Source organism: Equus caballus, chromosome 23 (assembly GCF_041296265.1).
Source record: "Equus caballus isolate H_3958 breed thoroughbred chromosome 23, TB-T2T, whole genome shotgun sequence".
Classification (NCBI taxonomy): Eukaryota; Metazoa; Chordata; class Mammalia; order Perissodactyla; family Equidae; genus Equus; species Equus caballus.
This window is the reverse complement of record NC_091706.1, coordinates 53611571-53633503: the sequence shown is the minus strand read 5'-3', so window position 1 is coordinate 53633503 and position 21933 is coordinate 53611571. Positions and strand designations below refer to the sequence as shown.

Below are 21933 nucleotides of genomic sequence, written 5' to 3'. Positions count from 1 at the left end.
TTCCTTACACTGCTTCTGCTGAGAGCCAGAAAGCCAAAATTGTTGATTCTTCCTGCAACCTCTTTTAACTGCCCTACACACACCCCCAATTCATATATTGTTTCCATTTTATACTTCCCCTTGGACTTGACCCACATAAACACACACACACGCACACACACAGAGTCTTGTTTTTCCTCTGCGTAATACAGGACTTAACACATTTGAATTACTCTACTGTAAGAACCTATGTCTGAGCCAAGTTTAACAGCTGCCAAGAGAAACATACCCAGCAATGAATAACTCACAAAGATTTGGCAAAGAAAAAATAAAGTTATATGATGAAGTATATTACTAAGGTATTGGGTTTTATTTTTCCGGTGTGATAACCTGTTAAATTTACACACTTCAACTGGATTCAAGGTTCCTGGTCATTGTTGCTTTGTAATTTAATATGCCATTTTCAGGAGCAGCTGAAGTATAATAAAAAGAGCAGTGAAATACCCAGGTCTCAATCCGGGCTCTGCCAAACATTTACTAAATGTGTGACCTCACCTTCTTCTTCTAAGGGTTTGGTTCCCCACCAGTAAGATGGGGTAATGATATGAAACCGATCATATTGTTGGAAGGTTGAAATGAGAAAATATATGCACCAATATCCAGCCCAGGTCCTGGCATGTCAGTTTTCTTCCTTTCTTCTAGGACCAGTTTATCAAGGAGCTCTACCAGGGTTGTCAGCTTCATAATCCTTTTGGGTAATTAACTGTAAACCAATTGTCTTTGAAAGGAGCAGAGATACCATCAAGTAGCCTAGTGCAGATAACTCTCATTACAAGATGGAGTTTGGAAAGAAGGCAGGGTACATACAGTACTCAAAACCATTGAATCTTGAAAGCCTTGTGTTTAAAGATAACAAGGCAGCCAAGAGGAGAGAGAGCATTCACAGAGAAACTTTAGAAGCCAGAGCTTACCCTCTAGTCTTAGTGGCCATTAACCGATGCAACTTTGAGTGCCTGCTGTTTGCCAGACACTAAGTGAGCACTAGGGAGACAAAGAGAGCAAATAACTAAAATAGCTACTCTGCTTCTACACCCTGCCCCCTTGGAACTTAGATAAGGACTGCATCATATCTTTGTCCCAACTGCAATTGAAACTTGCTGCCTAGAATGCTAGTTTGAAGAGTCCTGAGGCTTGGCTGAACTCATCGCAAAGGATGCTGTGATCCATTCATATTGTCTGCCTTGGACAAGAGATCAAGGCAGTGACAGCACAGGATTCTGGGACAGAGGTTTTCAAAGTGTGGGTGTGACCCACTAGTGTATCATGAAATCAATTTTGTGGACCACCATAAGCTTTATTTAAGAAAGGAAATGGAGAAATAGAGTGCATTGCACATAGTGATGATAAGTATTGCTTTGTAAAACTTCTAGTTGTATATGTATTGTGTAACAGGTCAAGATATAAAATGCATTTCCTACAATGGGTCCCATAAAAAAAATGTGATTCTAGTGGCCGCATGAACTCCTACTCCTTTTTTTCTGTGTTCATCCTGTTTTTGTTTTTCTGAAATTACATGATGTTTTTGATAGTTTGTGCCCAGTTAGTCAAAAACATGGAACAACTCATACATTCTAGGAGTCATTCTTCAGTACATAATGCGTATATTCTTTGAGTTTACATAGTCATTACATTAGTCTTCATATTTTGTCTGAGGTGGTTAATAATTTTATTTACAGTCAGTTCTGGTGGGAGGCAAATTAGCCAAGTAGTTAGAAGCTTGCTTTATAATATAGACCATGCCACTTTAGGGCTGTATGACCTGGAGAAGCTGCTTAAAGTCTTGGATTTTGTGACCATAACAACTCATATTATTATATGTATGTACACACACACACGTATAAGACCTAGTTTCAGAATTCTTCACTTACTACATAGATATACGCTCTCTTCTTGCTTGGCCAGATCATCATATCACATGGGAAGAATTTGTAGAAGCGTCATCAGAGTTAAACATGGGAAATAAAAATGCTGCTATATTCCGTGCTGGGGGCATGTGCACCATGAATGATTAGGATTCTAGTACTTGACCGTTGATACCACTTTAGTACTTGATGCAGCATCTCTTGGTTCTATTTAATTTCCAAAAGTCCAGGGAGATTAGTGAAACTCTGCAATAAGGATAAGAGAAGTGTCTGTGGAAGGAGGAGAGTATTTAGAAACCATGAGGAAAGAGGATTGGGAGCAAGAGGGTAAGAAGCTGGGTAAGATGAAAGATCACACTTTGCGTCTATTCCAATACTGGTTTCAGGCACAAAATGGTCACTTAAAAGTCCCACAATGATACCTTATAATTAGCGGAAACCCTGATGCATGGCTTGCCTGACTGTTCAATAGATAAGAATTGGGTATTTTAAACATACTTTTAAGACATGATAAATTGAAAGCACCTTGAGTTTGAGTAAGACAGAATTGGGTTTGAATCCTGATTCTTGCGTTTCCCAGCTCTGTTGCCTTCAGCAGATCACCTTCTGGAGCTTCAATTCTCTCTCATGTGACATGGAGGTAACATCATATTTCACTGGGTGATCATCAAGATTAACTTAGAGCTTGCATGTAAAATCCCTAACATGTGATCAGTGGCCAGAAACAGTTCTCCCCATGGAGAAAGTTGTTGATTTGGAGTATATTTTTAAAACATAAGCAATTTCCATGTGAACATGTGTGGAAACATTAATGGCAAGATCAGTGTTTGAGAACATAAAGCAAAACTTTCCAAAGGGACCGTTAATTGCAAAATAGTTAAGTCTCTCACCCCTTACCTCTGTACCCGTGGCTACCTGCTTTGTCTTGGTGCCATTCCCAAGGCCATCCTTTCCACAGCCTGGCTTACTCTCCATTGCATTTCATACCACAGAGCAGATAAGCAAATGGTGTGTTGTGCACATTTAATGTAAATTTGGTGTTTCTTATAGGTTATGAGGTCTCACAGATGACTCGTTTTTACTTCTCTGAATTGGCTAAATATGGCATTTAGACTATCCAGTCTAGTCCCATAAAGGTTCCATCCAGGCTTTCATATCCTGAGATTCTATGATTCGTCCTTCAATTGACTCATGATCTACAGTGTCCTTATTAACTTTTCTTCTCGTTGATTATCTTCAAGACTTTTCAGGTTCTAATTGGCTTGGGAGGTAACCAGACCTGTGATTAGAACATTAGCAAAAATCCGTATTCTTTCCCTGACTCTTCCAGGCCTCACCTCCTAAAAGCCCTTGTTTGTCTATCTCAGTCATTTCTGAAAGCAGAACTTCCTTTTAAGAGTAACCCAGAGGGTGCCAAGTGACAAGCCATTTTTGCCTGTGGTCACAAAGATGGTGTATTTGTCAAAACAGGCACCCATTATGCATGCTTTTTATAAAAATTCCCAGGAAAATGCACATCCGTGAATGGGCACTTTAAAAAGTGACCATTCATTTGGCTTATTGGGAAAGACCAGCCCAGAGCTGACCTTGCTTGCCCAGGCAAAATATGCTCCATCATGATTTCTCTCACCATTCCAAGAGTTTTCTGCCCTCTATCCATGAATGACTTTGGTGTGTATTTTCTTTTCTGCTGCCTCCTCTGTAGATTCACGTTAACGTGGCCAACCATTCATAGCCTTGCTGGACTTTGTGTATGAAGACGTTCTGCTTGGTTAGTTAAGAGTTTGAAAGACATGGGTATTACAGTACCTAAATGGATCAAAGGAACATGCTGTACGTCTTAAATTTACAAATTGTAACGTCAAATTTATCAAATTAAAAATATGAAATAAAATAGAAAATGAAAAACGGGAATACTGACTTCATGGGAAGGTTTTGAAATTGCCACTCTGCATAATGTAGAATACTTCATCACCGCAGTTAAAATTCTGGTAGCTACTGATTGAGGAAGAAAACAATGTTATTCCAGTAACACAGGAGATAGCTATTTTATTATTTTTCTGTATTTAGGAATATTTGTATTAATTTCAAATCTGGAATGTTTTAAATTATTGAAATTTGTGAATTAGTTTAATTTTACCTTTTAAGAGTTAATAATTCAGAAGCATAATCCTTAATACAGATGATATGAGATTTTTACAGATTCACTGGCAAAATACTGCAGTTATGAGTCCTAAAGGAGAAGATGCTTTTTAAAATTTTATTCACTTAGCCAGCTCTATTCTGCCTTTGTACTGTTAATATTATTTCAGATCATTACAAGCAATGTGCTTTTCACTGAATTTTTGAACACTTGGTTATAATTTTAGGAAATGCCGGCTAGATACAGACAAAAGCTAAGCAAATGCTAATGTACAAAAATCAACATTGTTTTTTAAGTAGACTTAGGAATTTAAAATGTTTTAATTTACTTTAAAGCTGTTGGCCATCCTTTAAAATCTTCGAAAAAATATTTTTGACACCCATCATCAAAGTGAGAGAAAATGTAAACAGTTCGGTCTTTGCTTTTGCCAGTAGGCATTTTATGCTAATCAAGTTAGTAAGTTGGAAGGCTGTCAAGGGTTTGACAAGCTGAATGCAGTGAGCCATTTTCTCCAGAAGCCGAGACTTCTAAGTGATTTTCTAGAGGCAAGAGTTTCTGGTGTGTTCAGTATCAGCAATGCTTCTCGCTTCTGCAAGTGCTCCTGACGTCCATACACAAACACCATGTACTCTCTTGATAAATGTAAAAAAGTATGTTTATACACGTGTGCTGTATGGAAGGCCACACAGTGGGAAGGCTTGTTAATATGCAGAGGTACTGGCTGGTGGGCGGGCATCTAACCTCAGCCTCACCACACTTTGTAATTTCCTACCAGGAAGTCACTGGGTTCTTCTAGATTCTTCGACTTGGGTTCTCGCTGTTGAATCCACTCGGAGTTTGTCTTTTGAGAGATCATCTTTTTTAAAGTCTTTTAAAGTGTTAATAAATTAATTATATAATTGATCAAATTCCCATGGTCGTTCTGAATCGTGGTGTCTGATGATTTGATACGTAGAATAAATAGGCTGATTCCCAAAGCTTGGTTATGTGGGGTAGCACAGATGCAGTGCTGAGGCTGAGTGGACAGGGTCTGCTAGAGGATATAATCCGTGTCTCCTGGTTTGGTAGCTGTGCGAATTGTGGCCATGATCACAGGACCTTGAGAGTCAGACTTAGGACTTAAAAAATTGGTCAGTTTCCTTCTTGCTGCTTTTTGATGCAATGCTTCTTTCACACTCAGAATAGTGCTTTTAAATGTGCTTACTGCCTGGAAGATATAGAGAGCAAAATGGGGTGTGAAAGTGCATTTTTTTTGTTTGACTTTCCATTTGCTTGAAAGAAAATACAGACTACTTGCTGATATCTACACTGCCTCCTGACTTTGGGGGATATTGAAGCGTGGATTAAAAATATAGTAAAGATGCACCAAAAAAAGTATAGAATGGTAGCTCCCTGTAATTTTATTTTTAAAAATAATTATTACTCTTGACACTTACATTTTATCTTCAAAGTGCTTGGCAAATATTAATTAACTTTTTACAACCTTACAGGAACTCAGGTCAGCTTGCTTTTTCATAGAGAATATCTCATTGAAGTCAGGTGGCGTAAGATTGAGCTATAATTGAGCTATAATAGAAGTATTAAAAGATTCTTAAGAGGATGCCTGGGCTTCAAAGAACAGAGATCTAAGTGGAGTAAAGCAACATACATCTAAGAAAGTAATTTGATTCATGCTGAAGAAAAACTGAATTTATTGTCTTGGCCAAATAAATTCATGCTCAAATAAAATTCCTAAATGGTGAGAAATGGACTGGGTTTTTAACTTGATTCCTGCACTATTCAGGAGGCTGTAGAGTGACACTTGAGCTGATATTTATATTAAACATTTGTGGATTTGGGCCTCTGTAGTCATATTATTAAAGAATTACTTTTTCTATACTTGAGAAGTAGCAAAAAGTTAATAAGCCCAGAATTAACCCATTCTAATAAAAATAAGAGTCCTAAAATGGTTCACACTGAAAAATATTATCAAAACAATGAATTCAAGTATTTATCAATAGTTATTCTAAATTCTACGAGATGCAGAGTTCAAAACACCTTGTAATTTTAAAATAATTTAATTTCTATATTGAACTTCTTAAAGATTTGCTTTATTGAAGGTTTGACCTTTAAACTGATTATTCCAGCATGGCACACATTATTTCCTGAATACCTGCTCCCCAAACTGTTTACATTTATGACATGTCCCATTCCTATCTGCCCCTCTCTCTCTTACAGACACACACACACCCACCACGGACAGGTATCAGCAGAGAGTTAATATTTAACTCTTGTTATGATGAGGAAGTGCTCTGGTGTGTAAATCCCAAACCCCAGACCCTGTAATTCAACTTAATCCTTTCCATGTAATGAGAGCAACTGATAGAATACAACAGCAACAAAAAGGATTTCATATAAGCATAAGAATAATATAGACAAAGTCATTAACTACCCTTGAAGGTATGATTCCAGGGATGTCTAAAGTAGCACTTACTTATCTGGGCCTCAGTTTTCTTATTTGTAATATGGTCTCCATTTAAAAAAACAAAACAAAATAAAAACTAGCTCAATCCTTATCGTATAGTGTGCTTTTCATAAATGCTTACTCCTTGCCCTCAAAGTCAAGATCTTTGCAAGTTTCTATTTTAGGAGAAAGAGAGCAGAGCTAATTCTGATTAGTTTCCGGCTATTCCCTGCCTGAGATCATTTGCAGGGACTGTTTCTCTCCTAGAAAACTTTCCTTCTGCCTTATCTGGTTTTTGAACTGCTGTTTAGTCTTCAAAATCCTGCTCAGTTGTTAGTTTCTCTGTGAGGCTCTCCATGACCTCTTTCCAGACAAAATTCATCTCTTTTCCCTATATTTTTGAATCTATAGATATTTCTGTTCTTGCTTGTATCACAGTGTTGTGTTATTTTTTAATTTGTCCACCTTCTCCACTTGGTGCTTAGCTCATTAATGCTGAATTGCATTGGGTTCATCTCTGCTCTTTATTACCTGATAGAGAAAGGGTAAGCAATAAATCTTTGTTGATATGAAATGAAGTGAAAATGCTCACCATAATCACTAAAAGATCTTTAAGATTCAGTTTAAAATATAATGTAGCAACTTTTTTTTTTACTGTGCTCCATTTAAAAAAATGTTACCTTATTCTTGCTATAAAAATAAATTTCATTGCAGAAGTTTTGGAAAACATATATTTTAAGAAAATTGAATCATTTATTATTTCACTACTCAGAGATCAACATTATTAACATTTTGATATATTTCCTCAGTCTTTTTACTTAAAGATATATATTTAAACAAGATCTGGATTTTGCAGTCTATGCTATTTTGTAACAGCTTTGCTTTTTGCCAAGTAGTTTGTAATTATCTTCACATATTAGTAAATACTCTTCTAAAATGTGGACCTACTATAATTTTTTATTGACAATATAAATTTTTCCGGTTTTTTGTTTGTTTGCTATTATAAGTCACTCTGCACTAAATAGCATTATATGCGGGATTCACTAACATTCAACCAGTTTGGCTACGCCAGTTGTTAAAATACTGAAATATTTCCATACTGATTGGAAAATAGTCACCACTCCAGCCATCCTGAGTCCCCTTCTTCTGGACTCCTGATGATCCAGTGGCTAAGGGTAACACTTGGCAGCGTAGCCAGCCTCTGGGACACAGGTGGCATCCATTCTGATTAGTCCTGGCCATGGTCTATCTCTTCAAGATAGTTAATGACACTCATGACTCTTTGCATACATCTCTCATTATTTATTTAAAGATCTAAAAGTGAGAATCTCTGGTCAAAAATATATGTCAGGGGCCAATCACTCAAATTAGGATAATTCATTTAGAGTTCAATAAAAATCATTTAAAGGGGAGAGGGCAAAGCAAGAGCAGAGCTGGTAAGAACAGAGACAGTTTGCAGCTCTAGGCAAGAAGATGAGGCGTGGGAGTGGTTACTGGAACCTGCAAAGTGAAGGTCACCTTGAGAGAGGACCTGTGAGTTTCAATTGAGGGTCACAGTTCACCTGTGGCAGCCCCACAGGGAACGAGTCCAGGGAATACATATCCCAGTTTCCCTATCTTCCTTCCCTCAAATTTCCTATCAGGGCTTCTCAGTGCTGGCCCCAACAGGAAGTCAGGACTGGGGAATCTGTTTGTACAGTCCCTTCCAGGTCAGCCTCCCAGAGCAGACAGCAGGGTGGAGAAAAATGATGGAGAGTTAATTTGGAGAAGTAAACACAGAAGAGAGCTGGCACACATATAGCCTCTTTATTCCATAATGAAACTTTTCTTCCAGAAAAATGATGTTTTAGGGCCTCAAATATTGGCTATAATCTAGGTGTGAGTTGATTATATTTACTTTACAAATAATCTAAATTGACTCATAAGGGAGGGCAGTCTGGTGCCGTGGTAGAAGGGAAAAATTGCAGGGATGTTGAGTATCTGAGAGATACAGGGAGAGGAAAAACCACTGAGGATGTGGGAGCACCTTGGATAAACTCCTCCCACCCACAGAGTTCACCAGTGAGGAAGAGTGGGTGTTAGGACCGCAGAGAACAGAAGCGTCACTGTCATTATCTGACGTTCTTTTCTATGTTGGACCAGAAGGCCAATTCCTGATATCCATGTGATGTTGTAAACTTGTCTCAGAAGAGACCTTAGAAGACATGTAGATCAGCTGTATTTAAACTGTTTTTAGCCAAGAATCCGAAATTTCATGCAAAAACCCAACAGATGAAACAGACAAAAATACAGCTGCTGTGGTTGAGGATGGTGAATCTTCACTCTCCTTTCTCCTCCAATTCTGTACCCCAGGGGACCTAGAAGATTTGCCTAAAGCCACATAGATTGCTAGTGACAAAGTCACGCCCAGGACTTACATTCTCCTGGCTTTTGGCTCCCTCCTCTTGTATCTACAGAAGAGCCTTCTCCACTTCTTGTCACTTTATCATGGAGCCTTCCCCCCATTTTCTCTCCATTCAAATTATTGGTTCACCAGCTTGTTAGCAATCGTAAGCTGACCGTAATGTAACCATCTATCTCAAAGCCTTATATCTGTGGTTCTGTGCCCTGGCTGCACATTATAATCATGTGGGGAGCTTTTATAAACATACCCGTGCTCAGGCCCTATCTCTAGAGATTCTCATTTATTCACTGTGCTATGGGGGTCCAGCATCACTAGTTTTGGAAAGTTCAAAGGATTCTAGTGAATAGCAAGCACTGAGAACCCTGTTCTGATGGAGGCTCAGGAAGCACGAGAATTCCAAGAAAGGAGGAGACTTGGCTTAGCTTCAGCCTCAAGCAGCAGCTTGCTCTCAACAGTTTCACCTTATCCCTCTGCACTGGTCAAGAAATTGGGAGGAAATGAAAAGTAAGCTTTTTATCTGGAAAAAGATTGGAGACTGATTTGGTGACGTGGAAATTGGGACTAAATTGCTCATGATTATGTTGGTTTTAAGACATTTTTAAACTCAGAAATAAACTGAGTAAGAAAACTCTAGCGAGAAGCAAATATCTGTGCTTACAAATGTGATTTGGAGACAAAGTTATATTTTCCCAAGATTCATCCACTGATATCCCATCATACACTAAGTGGTAGCTATGTATTTTTTTGCATATATGAAAACTGTATTTCTTAACATTTAAGTTTATTAAGGAAAATAGACATTTAATTAGAGGTGGTGGTATTTTTAATGTTTCCGAAATGGCTCGGGAGAAATTGTCTTAAGCTACAAGGTAAATTTTTAATAGGATTTCTAGGCATAATTTAAAGAGAATAGTATTTCTAAAAATATACATTTCTCTCGTGTAATAAATTGTAAAGCTCTATAATTTATTATAGGAAGACATTTCCATTATTTCTTACCTAATGTTTTAAGTGAACACCAATGAGTTGTATTTTTTCGCTTTATGTTTTCTTTTTACCAACATTCTTAGGAAATCTGTGCATCCTTGGTTCTGTTCTAACCATCCCGTTGTGTCAGAAAAGTGCCTTATTACTAATTTGCTTCTTCCAGGTACAGTCCAGCCTGATTCTTTGTTTCAGGTCTTTAAAAAGTCATCATTTGTGCGGTAGCAGATAGTTTGCAATATAGCAAATGGAACAGTTTCCATTTTCTTCTGGATGACAAATGTGATAGAACCGAAGTTTAAATTACCCAGTTAGAACATCTTTATTCCTTTGTATTTTTTTCTTGCTAAAAGTCCAACGCAAGTTATGTCTCTAGAAAATAAGACTAATTGTAAATTAATAAGGAAAAAATTCTTCCTACGTTTCTGTCTTAAAAGTGTAATGTGTTTATTTGCCTTAGAATGCCATGTACTAATTAAATCCATTAATGGCTGTCATCAGGAAGTGAAATGATTTTGATTTTGTACCGCTTGCATTCTCAGGCTGACATCAGAAATCAGACATAGGGCTTTTAAAAAGATAATCCTTATCAATACAAGTGGAAATATAAACTTAATTAAGAATGTATAAATGGTTCTTCACTGTAATAGAAAATAAACATAATTGTAGTAATATACCCAGTTCTATGAAAAACAAAAGTCCCAAGGGCAGGAGATTCCTCACTGTCTGGGGGACAAGCACTTCTTCCTTGTGGTTATATCAGATTACCAAAGGCTGATGGAAAGAGCAACATAAAGGCTGCTGCTGACAATTTGAGTTTGACGTTGCTGCTGTGGCCCGGAGGGCAGCCCCTTCGGTACACTGCCGGTTTCCATCACTGTTTGAACTTGCCTCCCCTTCACTGAAGTTGGACTTGAGTCTTTGGTTCCCCAGCTTTTCTTTCGGTTTCCACGTTTCCTCTCTTCTGTTTCTTGAGGTTATTTGAGATGCTAATGGACAATCACTGGGGAAATGATTAATACCCTTTGAGAAGGATTTCCAGAGTGCCTCAAGTTGTTTAGAGGAAAAACAAGAATGCACACATTCACTCTCGTTCTAGTTAAACATGTGCTAATATTTATCTTTCCTTAGTGGGTATTAAAATTGAGGAATTTGAGCTCTGGACGGGACCTTAAAGATACCTTTAGTGAAAGGGTAGCACAAGCGGAAAAGATGCAAAGGAAAAAAATGCTATAATTTTGTTTTTAAGCAAAGTGTGATTCTGTTCATAAATCAGATTAGGATTATGAAACATCGATTCTGCACATTTTCTGTAAAGAGGGTAAAATGGGAATGATGATGCTTACCTTGCAGGAGATAAGCATTTTGGGAGTCACATTTGGGAGGATTGGCAATCATCCAATAATGTGTATAAAAGCCTAGCATTGTGCCTGCAGAGAGTAGTAACAAATGACAGCCATTGTTGTTGTTGTTACCACTGCTGTTTCCTCCTGCACTGTCCACCTCTTCATCTCTAACCCCAGGTTACTTGTAGCCTGTGCACCATGACCTTCACACCAGTCTCCTTGTCATGGTCAGGCCATTCCTTCCTGAAGCCTCCCTCTAGACTCTAGCTCTTCTTGGAGCCTTGGTAGTCTCTGGATCTGAAAACTGCCCTGTCATCATTAGTAGCTCAGGGCATTAGATTTTGATTAGGACAAGAGCCTCAGCAAAAGCATGCAGAGATTGGACCCAGTTTGCCAGTGTGCCTTCAGCAGCAGCATCAAAATTATCTGCAAGGGAAAACTTTAAAAAAAAAAAGAAAACCTCCAGTAAATATAACTTAGCATTCCTTCAGCTGTTTCTTTGTTAGAATAGGGCATTTATCATCATCATCATCATCATTGTGTTCATTTGCTTAGGCTGCCATAATAAAATACCACAGACAACATGGCTTAAACAACAGGAGATTATTTTCTCACAATTCTGGAGGCTAGAAGTCCAAGATCAAGATTCCAGCCCATTCAGTTTCTGGTGAGAGCTCTCTTTCTGGCTTGCTAATGGCTGCCTTCTCACTGTCTCATCAGATGGCCTTTCCTTGGTGCTTGTGCATGGAGAGAGAGAGAAATGGTGGGGGAGCACTCTGGTTTCTCTTCCTAGGAGGACACTAATAACTATTGGATCAGGGCCCCACCCTGATGATCTCATTTAATCTTAATTACTTCCTGATAGACTCTATTTTCAAATACAGTCCATTGAAGTTAGGGCTTCACCATATGAATTTGGGAGGGACACAGGCATTCAGTCTGTAACAATCATCATCATCATCATTTGTTTGATGATAACATTTATTCATCATTCAACAAGAATGGAAAAGGATAAAAGGTCGCATGTTAGGTTGTATTGAGGATCTACTGTATGGCAGCTGCTGAGGTAAACTCGTACGTACGTTGTCTTGTTTAATTCATACATTATCTCATTTGATTCCCACAAAAACCCTATGAGGTAGGTATTGTTTGTCCTCATTTGGCGTATAAAATAAACAAGGCCTAGGGGGCTGGCCCGGTGGCTAGTAGTTAAGTTCATGTGCTCTGCTTTGGCGGCCTGGGGTTCACTGGTTCAGATCTCGATGGTGGACCTACACACCGCCCATCAGGCCATGCTGTGGCAGGCGTCCCACGTATAAAGTAGAGGAAGATGGACGCAGATGTTAGCTCAGGGCTAATCTTCCTCAAAAAAAACCAAGGCTCGGATAAATTAAATAATTTGCCCATTGTACAATTTGCAAGTATGTAAGGTTGGGATGAGAATGTAGCCTTCTGTCATGCAGCCTATGCCCTAAATCACCATATGACAGAAACTTATGATGACGCTTAAGAGGGATGGGGCTGGGCTTTGATCCATTTTGGGTGAAGACCTTACATATTTATAGCTGTTTGACTCTGTTCTCTAATCTAAGGTTCATGGTTGACCCTCAGCAGGCTCACATCCCCTCCTTAACCTGGCCTCCAAAGAGAATCAGCTGTGCAGCGAGTGACTGGAGACTCACAGGATAGGGCGAGGACCCAGGTCTTTGGGTAGCTGGGAATCCTACGAAGATATTGATCAGACCCCTCCACGGCGGACACAAAACCACCTCCCCTTTTTTCTCCCTCTCTCTGTTACACCATATTGAAAATCTCAACGGTTAGATTTTGTTGGATGTGAAAACCCACTTTTTGATTCCTCCCACTAAGACAAATTGAGAAACTCAGAAGCGAGTCGCAGACTGAAAAATACTAGGGTAAGCCCTGGTTTCTGTGAAGAGAGAAACATGGAAAGAAGGAGGCAACTCAGTTGGCATGAGGTCAGCGTGATTACACTGGTGATGTGCTAATGCGCAACTTCAGGTGCCTGCACTGGCGAAGAATGGAAGGTTATCAGATTTTTAAAAACAACCTATTTGTAACTTTATACTTTGCTTAATGCTTTGATTTATTATTTCCCAGTGGATAGAAAGAAGAAGGGAATTAGAACACGGGTAAAATCTGGCTACTGAAAATGACCCTAGTCTAAAAATCCACAAATGTTTAGACCCAGAGAATCTTTCATTGCTATGTTATTTCCGCAGCATTCCTAATCTCCACTTGGTTTCTCTCTTTTCTTTTGCGCTGCCTTAATTCTCTGTGGATATAGCACTTCAGTTTCCTGGCTTGCTTGCTTTTCTGTTTCATACTCTCCCATAGTCTCTACAGAAGGTTCTGCCGCCTGGGGAAGAATTAGGCATAGCCTGCCACAGTGTTTGCATAGCAAGGAGCTGTGTTAGCACAGCTTCTTTGCTGTATGCTGATCACCACCTTCCCTGAAAACATGCTTAGCTGTGAACGAACATAGAAGCTTCCCCAGACCCTTGATTTGTAATAGTTGGTTGTAAAGACAAACACACTCTACCCATTCTTGAATCCAAATTTTTTTTTTTTTTCGAGGAAGATTAACCCAGAGCTAACATTTGCTGCCAATCCTCCTCTTTTTGCTGAGGAAGACTGGCCCTGAGCTAACATCTGTGCCTATCTTCCTCTACTTTTTATATATGGGACGCCTGCCACAGTATGGCGTGCCGAGCAGTGCCATGTCCGCACCGGGATCTGAACCTGCAAACCCTGGGCTGCCAGAGCAGAATGTGGGAACTTAACCGCTGCGCCACCGGGCCGGCCCCAATCCAGAAGTTTTTTAATCACAGTGTCAATATGTGTAGGTCATTCATTCACCATTCCAGGCACTCCATTCAATGTGCCAGGTTCTTTGGTGGGCCTTGGGATAAAAAGTCTAAGAAGACATGGTCTTTGCCCACAAGGAGAGAGAGATGCTTGCTGAAGAAAGGGATTATATTAGGTTTGTGGAGGAAATGGGAAGATACAGGCAGAGAAGGGGCAGTACCTGAGCAGAGTCTTGAAGACGAATTCTGGTTTGCCAGGTAGACCAAGGGGTGTGTTAGGAGGAGGTATAGACTTAGGGAATAGCACTTGCAAAGGGCTAGAGACTTAGCATTCTAAGGGAATTCCACTTATGGGTGACGGAAATATTTGGGAAACCTGGGTTTTTAGATTACTTGGGAGATTCCCCTGCAGTGTGTGCTTCATGTCTGATTCTGGTCGTAGTTGGCTCACAAATAACCATCTGGCCTGATACAAATGCTTTGCATCTTAATTATATATTTAGATAGTATTCCAAAGCTTATTGACAAATAGGAATGCTGAGTCGTTTATAGTTTTGTTGTGAATCAGTAGGCGAATCATTCATTCCTTTGAGTCAAGAATGCTTCCTTTGGATGGATCCTTTGGAATCATGAAGCAGAATGATCATTTAGGGGAATATTTCAGAGGCAGGAGAAATGGTATCCACAAAGTGAGGTGGGAATGTATCCGGCACGCTAAGGAGATGGTGAAGAGATGAATCTGGCCCCAAAGGGGGAGCCATGTTGGTGAGTAGAAAATAAGGCTGGTGAGGTTGGAAGTTAGTTTGGGGGACAGATAGAGTGCAGGCTCTTTGGGAAGACACGCTGAGTTCTTACTCTTACATTTACTAGTGGTGTGATTGTCAGTTAACCACTTAACCTTTCTGAGGTTTAGTTTCCTCTTGTATAAAATGGAGATAATTTTCCTCAACTGCTCTTCAGTTTGGAGTTAGGATTTAATAAAATAATAGAGATATAGTGTTTGACACTTAGTGTATTCTAAATTCATCCTCCTTTCGTTCCAGCTTTGGAGGATCTAGAATATGAATTTAATAGGAAACTCAACCATTATAAAGATGTTATTTTTTAAGATGTGCACTGCCCCAGATCTTTAAGGGTGATGGCTGTCCAGTGATGAAAGGGGTCCCCTGTGCTTGGCTGGGCTTTGGGAGGCAGCCTGTGTCACTGGTAAGTCACTCAGCTCCTCCTGTGACTCATGATGGCCCCACATTCTCTACATTTTGACACATGAAAATATCACTCAGCCACCATCAGAATGCTTTTGGTCTCTTTCCAGAAGTGCTGATGAGTTTGCACAGATTTATCCCCAGCCTCTCCCAGCCCTGGCCCCTTCAAAGACAACAGCACACATTTTTTAGGTGACTAGCTATGACTGGGGCAGCGGTCCGTGGCCATGAAATCCAGAGAAAGTAGAATGACTCACACTCAAATAAAGTAATGGCCCTATTGTAGAATAAACCTTTTAATTTCATAAAGCACCTAGTTTTTAAGGGCTTGATTAAGGACTAAAATATTCAAGGAATGATGCCAGTTATCAATCCAAGCCACTGCTTCCACACTGACCTAACACTGCAGTGTGGTGGCTACAGCAATCTTCCAAAGGATAATTGAATCATGACCTTAAACAATTGGGTGTTTAAAAAATAATTGCAATAGATGAAATTCTAGGCATATGGAGTTTAAGATGAGTGTAAGGGAGCAAAGTGAGAGTTCATCCTTTGTGTGTATGGAATGTTCTAAAGTCTAGTTTAATTTTTAGGTCTGTGGAAAATTTCTTAAGCAGGAAAGGATTCATCCTTAGTCTCTAAAACTGATTCAAATGTAGCATATACACTCTCTTCCTCCTTAAGCGTAATTTCTTTTAAAGGTTTGACAGAGTTGAAGGAGTTTTCACAGCGGGGCTGTATTTTCCCCTCTAACAGAGATCCGGCACAGCCTGCCTTCAGCTCACTTCAGCCGCATAGAGCAAATTAACTTTTCCAGTGCAAAGGGGTACGATTTAGTCTTCAAGGAACATCAATCTTCAACTAAATTGATGCCACAGATTCTTTAAATTGAAGTTCCAGATGGTGGCTTTAGACTAGGATTAACTCAAGATCTTTCTAATCAGGAGTCTACATTTTTAAAATATTTGTCTTCTTCCAGAGTTCTCTATCTCAGGGCCCCTCTGCCCATCCAGGAGCACAGACCGGAAGACTGAGTGTTTTCTTGGTTCCTCCATTTCCTTAGGTCCTAAGTCCTCAAGCAAGTCTTCCCAAATTTATCTCGAATCTGTGTAGTTTTTTTTCTAATCCAAGCTGACACTCTCCCTGCCTGGACAGCCTTGGTGGCTCCTAGCTGGTCTCTGTGCGTCCATTCTGGCCCCTCCCGTCCATTCGCTAAAGAACAGCCAGCGCGATCTTGTCAAAACACAAGTCTCTTCATGTTGCTTCCTTACAGCCCTTTGGCGGCTTCCCACTGATCTTGGTAAAATAACCCAAATCCTTGCCATTCTCTCATTCAGCAAATACTGATTGACCTTTCTGCTAAAAGCCTTTCATCATGCTGTGTCCTGGGGATGCAGAGATAAATGAGACTCGCCTCCTACCCTCAAGAGCCCACGGTCTAGCCAAACAGTGCTTGATCAAAGTTTACTTATTCATTCATAAATATTCACTGAAATCCTATAATTTACCAGCAGAGTGCCAGAATGAATTTAGGTGTCAGTTGACTTTGTTGCGCCTTTAGTGAAATAGGTGGCTTGAACAAACATAGCTGACTTTCTGCTCTAATGGTAATTTTGAACTGGTCAGCCTAAATCCAGCACATGGTCTTAATCAATCTTTCTACAATAATACTGCATAGCAAACAATGAAAAAACCACAAAGGAGTTCAGAGTGTTTATTTGCTTACACATTGCGGTGGTCCACTAAGCAGTTCTGTTGATCTTGGTTGGGCTTGCTTGTATAGCAGAGTTGGCTGGCTGCTGGCTGATCTAGGCTGGCCTTGGCTGGGACAACCAAGGAGACTTTGCTCTGTGTATCTTACTTTTCAGTAGAGGGGCCTGGATATGTTCTCATAGTGATGGCTAAAGCTCAAGGGAAAGCAGGCAAGCCCATCTCACAAGTACTTTCTAAGCTCTGCTTGCATCATATCTTTCTAACATCATGAGTTTACTAAAGCAAATTATGCAGCTAACTTGAGTCGGAATGGGTACTGCAAGGTTACATGGCCAGGATGTGGATACAGGGAGAATTTAGTCCATCACTGTAATCCATCACAATGCTATGTTTTCTCTTCTTATGCTTGGTGCATAACTTGATCATAGGACTTCCAAATTAAGTGGAAATATAGAATATATTAAGGGTTTACCCCTTGACTTGAGATAATTAAACTTTCTCAGCCTCAGCTTAATCATTTATAAATAGGAGACAATAATACCTACTACAGCCACTTTTCTGAGGCTTAAATAAGGAAAAAAAATGTAAAAGTACATTCTGTTTTCTCAAAGAAGAGAGTTGCTTCTCCCCTCCTCCCTTCACTTTCTTTTCTTACTGGGTTTATACAAATCTGGGAAAATAGTAAATGGTTTAATCTTGGCCTATTTTAGATAAGAAGTTGTAGGATAGAGATCTCTCTATTAAAAATATCTTCTAGGGGGCCAGCCCCATGGCGTAGTGGTTGGATTTGGTGTGCTCCACTTCACTGGCCCAGGTTTGTAGGTTTGGATCCTGGGTGCAGACCTGCACCACTTGCCAGCCATGCTGTGGTGGCAACCCACATATAAAGTAAAGGAGGATTGGCACAGTTGTTAGCTCAGGGCTAATCTTCCTCAAGCGAAATGAGAGGAGGATTGGCAAAAGATGTTAGCTCAGAGCTAATTTTCCTCAGAAAAAGAAAAACAAAAAATATAAAAACAAAAAAACTTCTGTATCTTTTACTAACTAAAAATAATTTTATATAATACTCATCTCCTAGAATATTTAGGTCCCCTTGAAGGCTTAAGCCTACTAAGCATTTGCAATTTACCTTAAATTCCTATAATGAAAGCATAGGTTTCTTTTTTCTTAGTTCTGTAGAGGCAAAGGAAATTTAGAATGGGTAGAAGAGTGTAATTTTGGGAAATGGGGCTCTTTGAGAGAGAACAAGCCTGGCGGGTACCACAGTATATGTGTGTGTGTGGGACGGACACTGGACAATGAGGGGGAGTATGAGGTCTTCCAGCAGGAAAGTCAGGGGCTGGTGAGGAGGGCAAGGAATAAAAGCCTAACCTTATCTGCTATTTCATCTCTACTTTAGTGGTTGCAGCCTGGAGATTGTTTCTGATCCTTCATATAGATATTCAGTTGTGCTTTATGAATATTCCTAAATTAAAAGCAGTTAGATCCTGTTTTTGGTGTTTTCCTTCCACAGAAAGAATTATATCAAAATTCATATATGCCATATATGTGTACACAGACACGTATAAACATATACAGTCTTGCTACTGTAAAGACACTTTGAAAAGCTTAAACGCTGAATTCTTTTTCTTTTCTTAGTTAATCCTGTAAGTTACCTTTTTTTACTCTAAAAGTATCTGTGATTATTCTAGTTTTTCTCCTCAGTAATACTATGGCTTCCTAAATGTTTAAGGACAAATAAATTGAAAATATTTTTACTGTATTTGCTTTTTCCCTCATTGGGACATTTCTGCATATGAATAAAAAGTGATTGTGTACATTATTACATGGAGTTCTCCAGAGATTTTGAGCCCATCTTATGGCCATAATGTTGTTTTCATCAATTTATAAGAGATATATTTCTTCTTTTGATTATAAAGTATATATATATAAAACTTTACTCCTTTCTTGCAACCCGCCAGATGTAGGCAGACGCACATCTGGCTTCTATCAGTAGGGAGTAGCTTTAAGCACATCCTGTCAAATTGTCTGTTCCCAAAAGCAATACCAACACATTCAGTGAATGTTATTTTTTCCCCACAGTTATGTTCTTGATTGGACCACAAATTTTTCCATAATACTGTATTTGAAAAATAGGACATTCTAGCTTCTTCATACATAATCAGCCCCCACCTCCAACTTTTTTTAGAAAAAAATTTTTTTTCAATGAGGTGTTAAGTAGATTGTATTCCAGCTCTGGAAAAACACAGTGACTATTAGTTACACCATTTTTTTAGTTGCCGTGATTGGGTTGTTCTCATTCTTTATGTCTGTGTACTAATTGGGGCGGGTACAGCTAACTACCTCCTGTCCCCTGTCCCCCTTCAGTCTGGGACATGCTGGATTTGCTGCCAGAGTAGTTTTAAATCAATTATTCACAAAATGAAATCACATTATTCATTTAAAATGAATTTGAAGTTAGTTAAAATAATTTGAAAAATTCTAGACTTTGAAGTTTATTGATTACACTACTAACAGTTTGAGATGTAAAAACTTAAAAAAATGATATTCTTCTTTTAGAAAAGCATTTATATAAATAGGTCCTGCGTTTTCTCCGGGGCATTTTATTGACAGTATTTTTCAAAGTTTAACCTTAACTGCTAAAGGCTATAATCAGGCACCCATAAAATTTTTTCTGTTTCCTAGTTGTAACATAATTCATGGTTAGGCTGTATTTTCGCAAGAAATTTGTCTGAGGTGTGTGTGGTAAGGAGGTGCGTTTTACCAGTGACCTGATGGAAGCCATGCGTCGCTGGATACATCAGAGAAATTAACGAAATTTTGTAATGTGTCGTTTGTTCCAGTGATCCTTTCGTAATGTATATAAATGTTGAATCACTATGTTGTATACCTGAAGCTAACAATTTTGTATGTCAACTATACTTCAATTTAAAGAAAAAAGGAAAAATAAATAAAAGCATTATTGAATTAAAAAAAAAAAGAACGGACCTAAGTTGCAACAGCTTCTATAATAGGGGAAGGATATGGTCTTCTTCTAGACTTTGAAATTATGAACTTAGAAATTATTTGATAACTTACAAGGTAAGTTTCTTCCTTTTTAAATATGCAAATAAACAGAAAGAGGAAAGTAGGGCATGAGTTGACGTATTATCCTGTCTTTTCCCTTGAAGTGACCCTCGTATAAAACAGCCCCTGTGAATTCTCAAGTATCTGCTGCATCTGACTGGTCAATCAAATCATTGCTAGCATTCAGTTTTCTTCTGTATGTCCACAATGAGTCTGAAAAAGTCACAAGAAATTGTTTCCAAATATGTAGTGTGTAGCTTCTAAAATGATGCAACCTACATCTGCCTCTCAATTAGGAATATTAGGAATATAAAATAATGAACTTTTTGGAGAAATTTGATTCAATTAAATCTTCTTGATCCAATGATGTGTTTTGTGACCTAATCTGTATTGTTTTTGCCCTTCATTTTGATCCAGTGTTCTGTACTTGATGAACCAAAAATTCCCAATACCTTCACATTAATAGATCATGTTATCAAGTTGAATTGTATTCTAGGAAGTCATTTAGCACCTCTTCCACCACTTACCTAGCCCCAGGACAAGATTTTACAGGGTCTTGTGCAATAGAACCCTCCTGCCCTCCTGCCTTCCTGCGAGAAATATAGATCACATACCGCACACGTGTAAGCGAATGACTATGTGTATATGTACCTAGTTCATGACTTAGGAAACATCTGGCAAATGCAGTTGATATTAGTCATGTTTAAGTGCATATGCTTCTTCTTATCTGTACCTTGATAGCACTATCTAACTAAATATTTTCCCTTTGTCTGTATATCTTATGCTCATTTTTTGGTAAACGATACTACTTTTTCTTATTCAAAACTTGTGTAATGAGGAAAACAAAATTGATTTATAATCCAATCATCCACTTATTTTTTAAAACAATAAACCACTATTTAACATAATAAATCACTCCTGTATATCCTTCAGGAAAAAATTTATGTGTAAACCCCAGGATGTGTGTATGTATAGGCATACCTTTTGGCTTACGCCAAAGTTCTAATACACAGTGTCGTTATTCTTTGCCTTGATCTTTTGTGAGGATGACAAAATACTTTAAGACCACATCATAATTTATAGTCATAATTTAGGTGATTTCAATCACAGTGATGGACATTCAAGTTGTTTCCAGTTCTTTTTTTGCTATTAAAAACAGTGTTGCAACGAACAAACTTGGACACATAGCTTAGTGGTGCTTTTGCAAATGTGCTTGTGGAATAAGTTCCTAGCTGGGGATTGTGGGCTCAAAAGAGCGCTATTTTTAAGAGCACATAAAGCAATGAACTACACACTACAGAGCAACAGTTTGTTATTATTTAAGTACATCTGAGTGGCAGAAATTGACCAGTGGAGTTATTAGAGTAAAAATAAAACTGTATTGAGAGTCACTGGGATGTGCGGTGGACTGTAAACATGGTGGTAAAAGCCTATAATTAACTGTCATCAACTTTAGGCTTTACTGACTTAAAATTTTTGTCAGAATTTTTCCCCTGTCGTTTCACAAGCAGTCAGTAAACATTCTCGGGGTTCATTTTAGATCAAAGGCCATGAAAAAAATGAACTAGCCACAGCCTTCCTGTGCTTAACTACATCTTCAAAATTGGGCGCTCTAAGAAGACTGTGTTGTAATGTTCAGAAACAAGGCTTGCCTTTGCAATTAATGAGTGTGTTTTCCCCCCCTCAGGTGGAAGGGAAGATTTTGGAAAAGTGAAACACTGAAGAGGCATGATGTTGCTCCTGTAACTTGGAACTGGAGAGGAGGCAAGATGCTGGCATAGCTGTTGAACTGAGAACCTGCTATGCCAACATATTGCCATCTCTCTTGTCTGACAGCAGCCATGGCCACCTGCATGCCAGTCCTCCATGTATTGCTACGGATGTGTGCCCTTCCTTGGAT

General features: G+C 38.9%; 1 long non-coding RNA gene and 1 other non-coding gene across 2 annotated transcripts in view; both read left to right on the top strand.

Moving 5' to 3' along the window:
- Positions 1 to 21933, top strand: part of LOC138920458 (uncharacterized) — a 37755-nt gene that overhangs the window by 11904 nt on the left and 3918 nt on the right. Inside the window, exon 1 of the long non-coding RNA XR_011431632.1 lies at positions 1 to 21933. This exon is cut by the window's left edge and continues 11904 nt beyond it. This is a non-coding gene — a long non-coding RNA (uncharacterized lncRNA).
- On the top strand, positions 21789 to 21855 carry MIR31 (microRNA mir-31). Its single transcript, NR_032994.1, has one exon. It is a non-coding gene; the product is annotated as a microRNA mir-31 (primary transcript).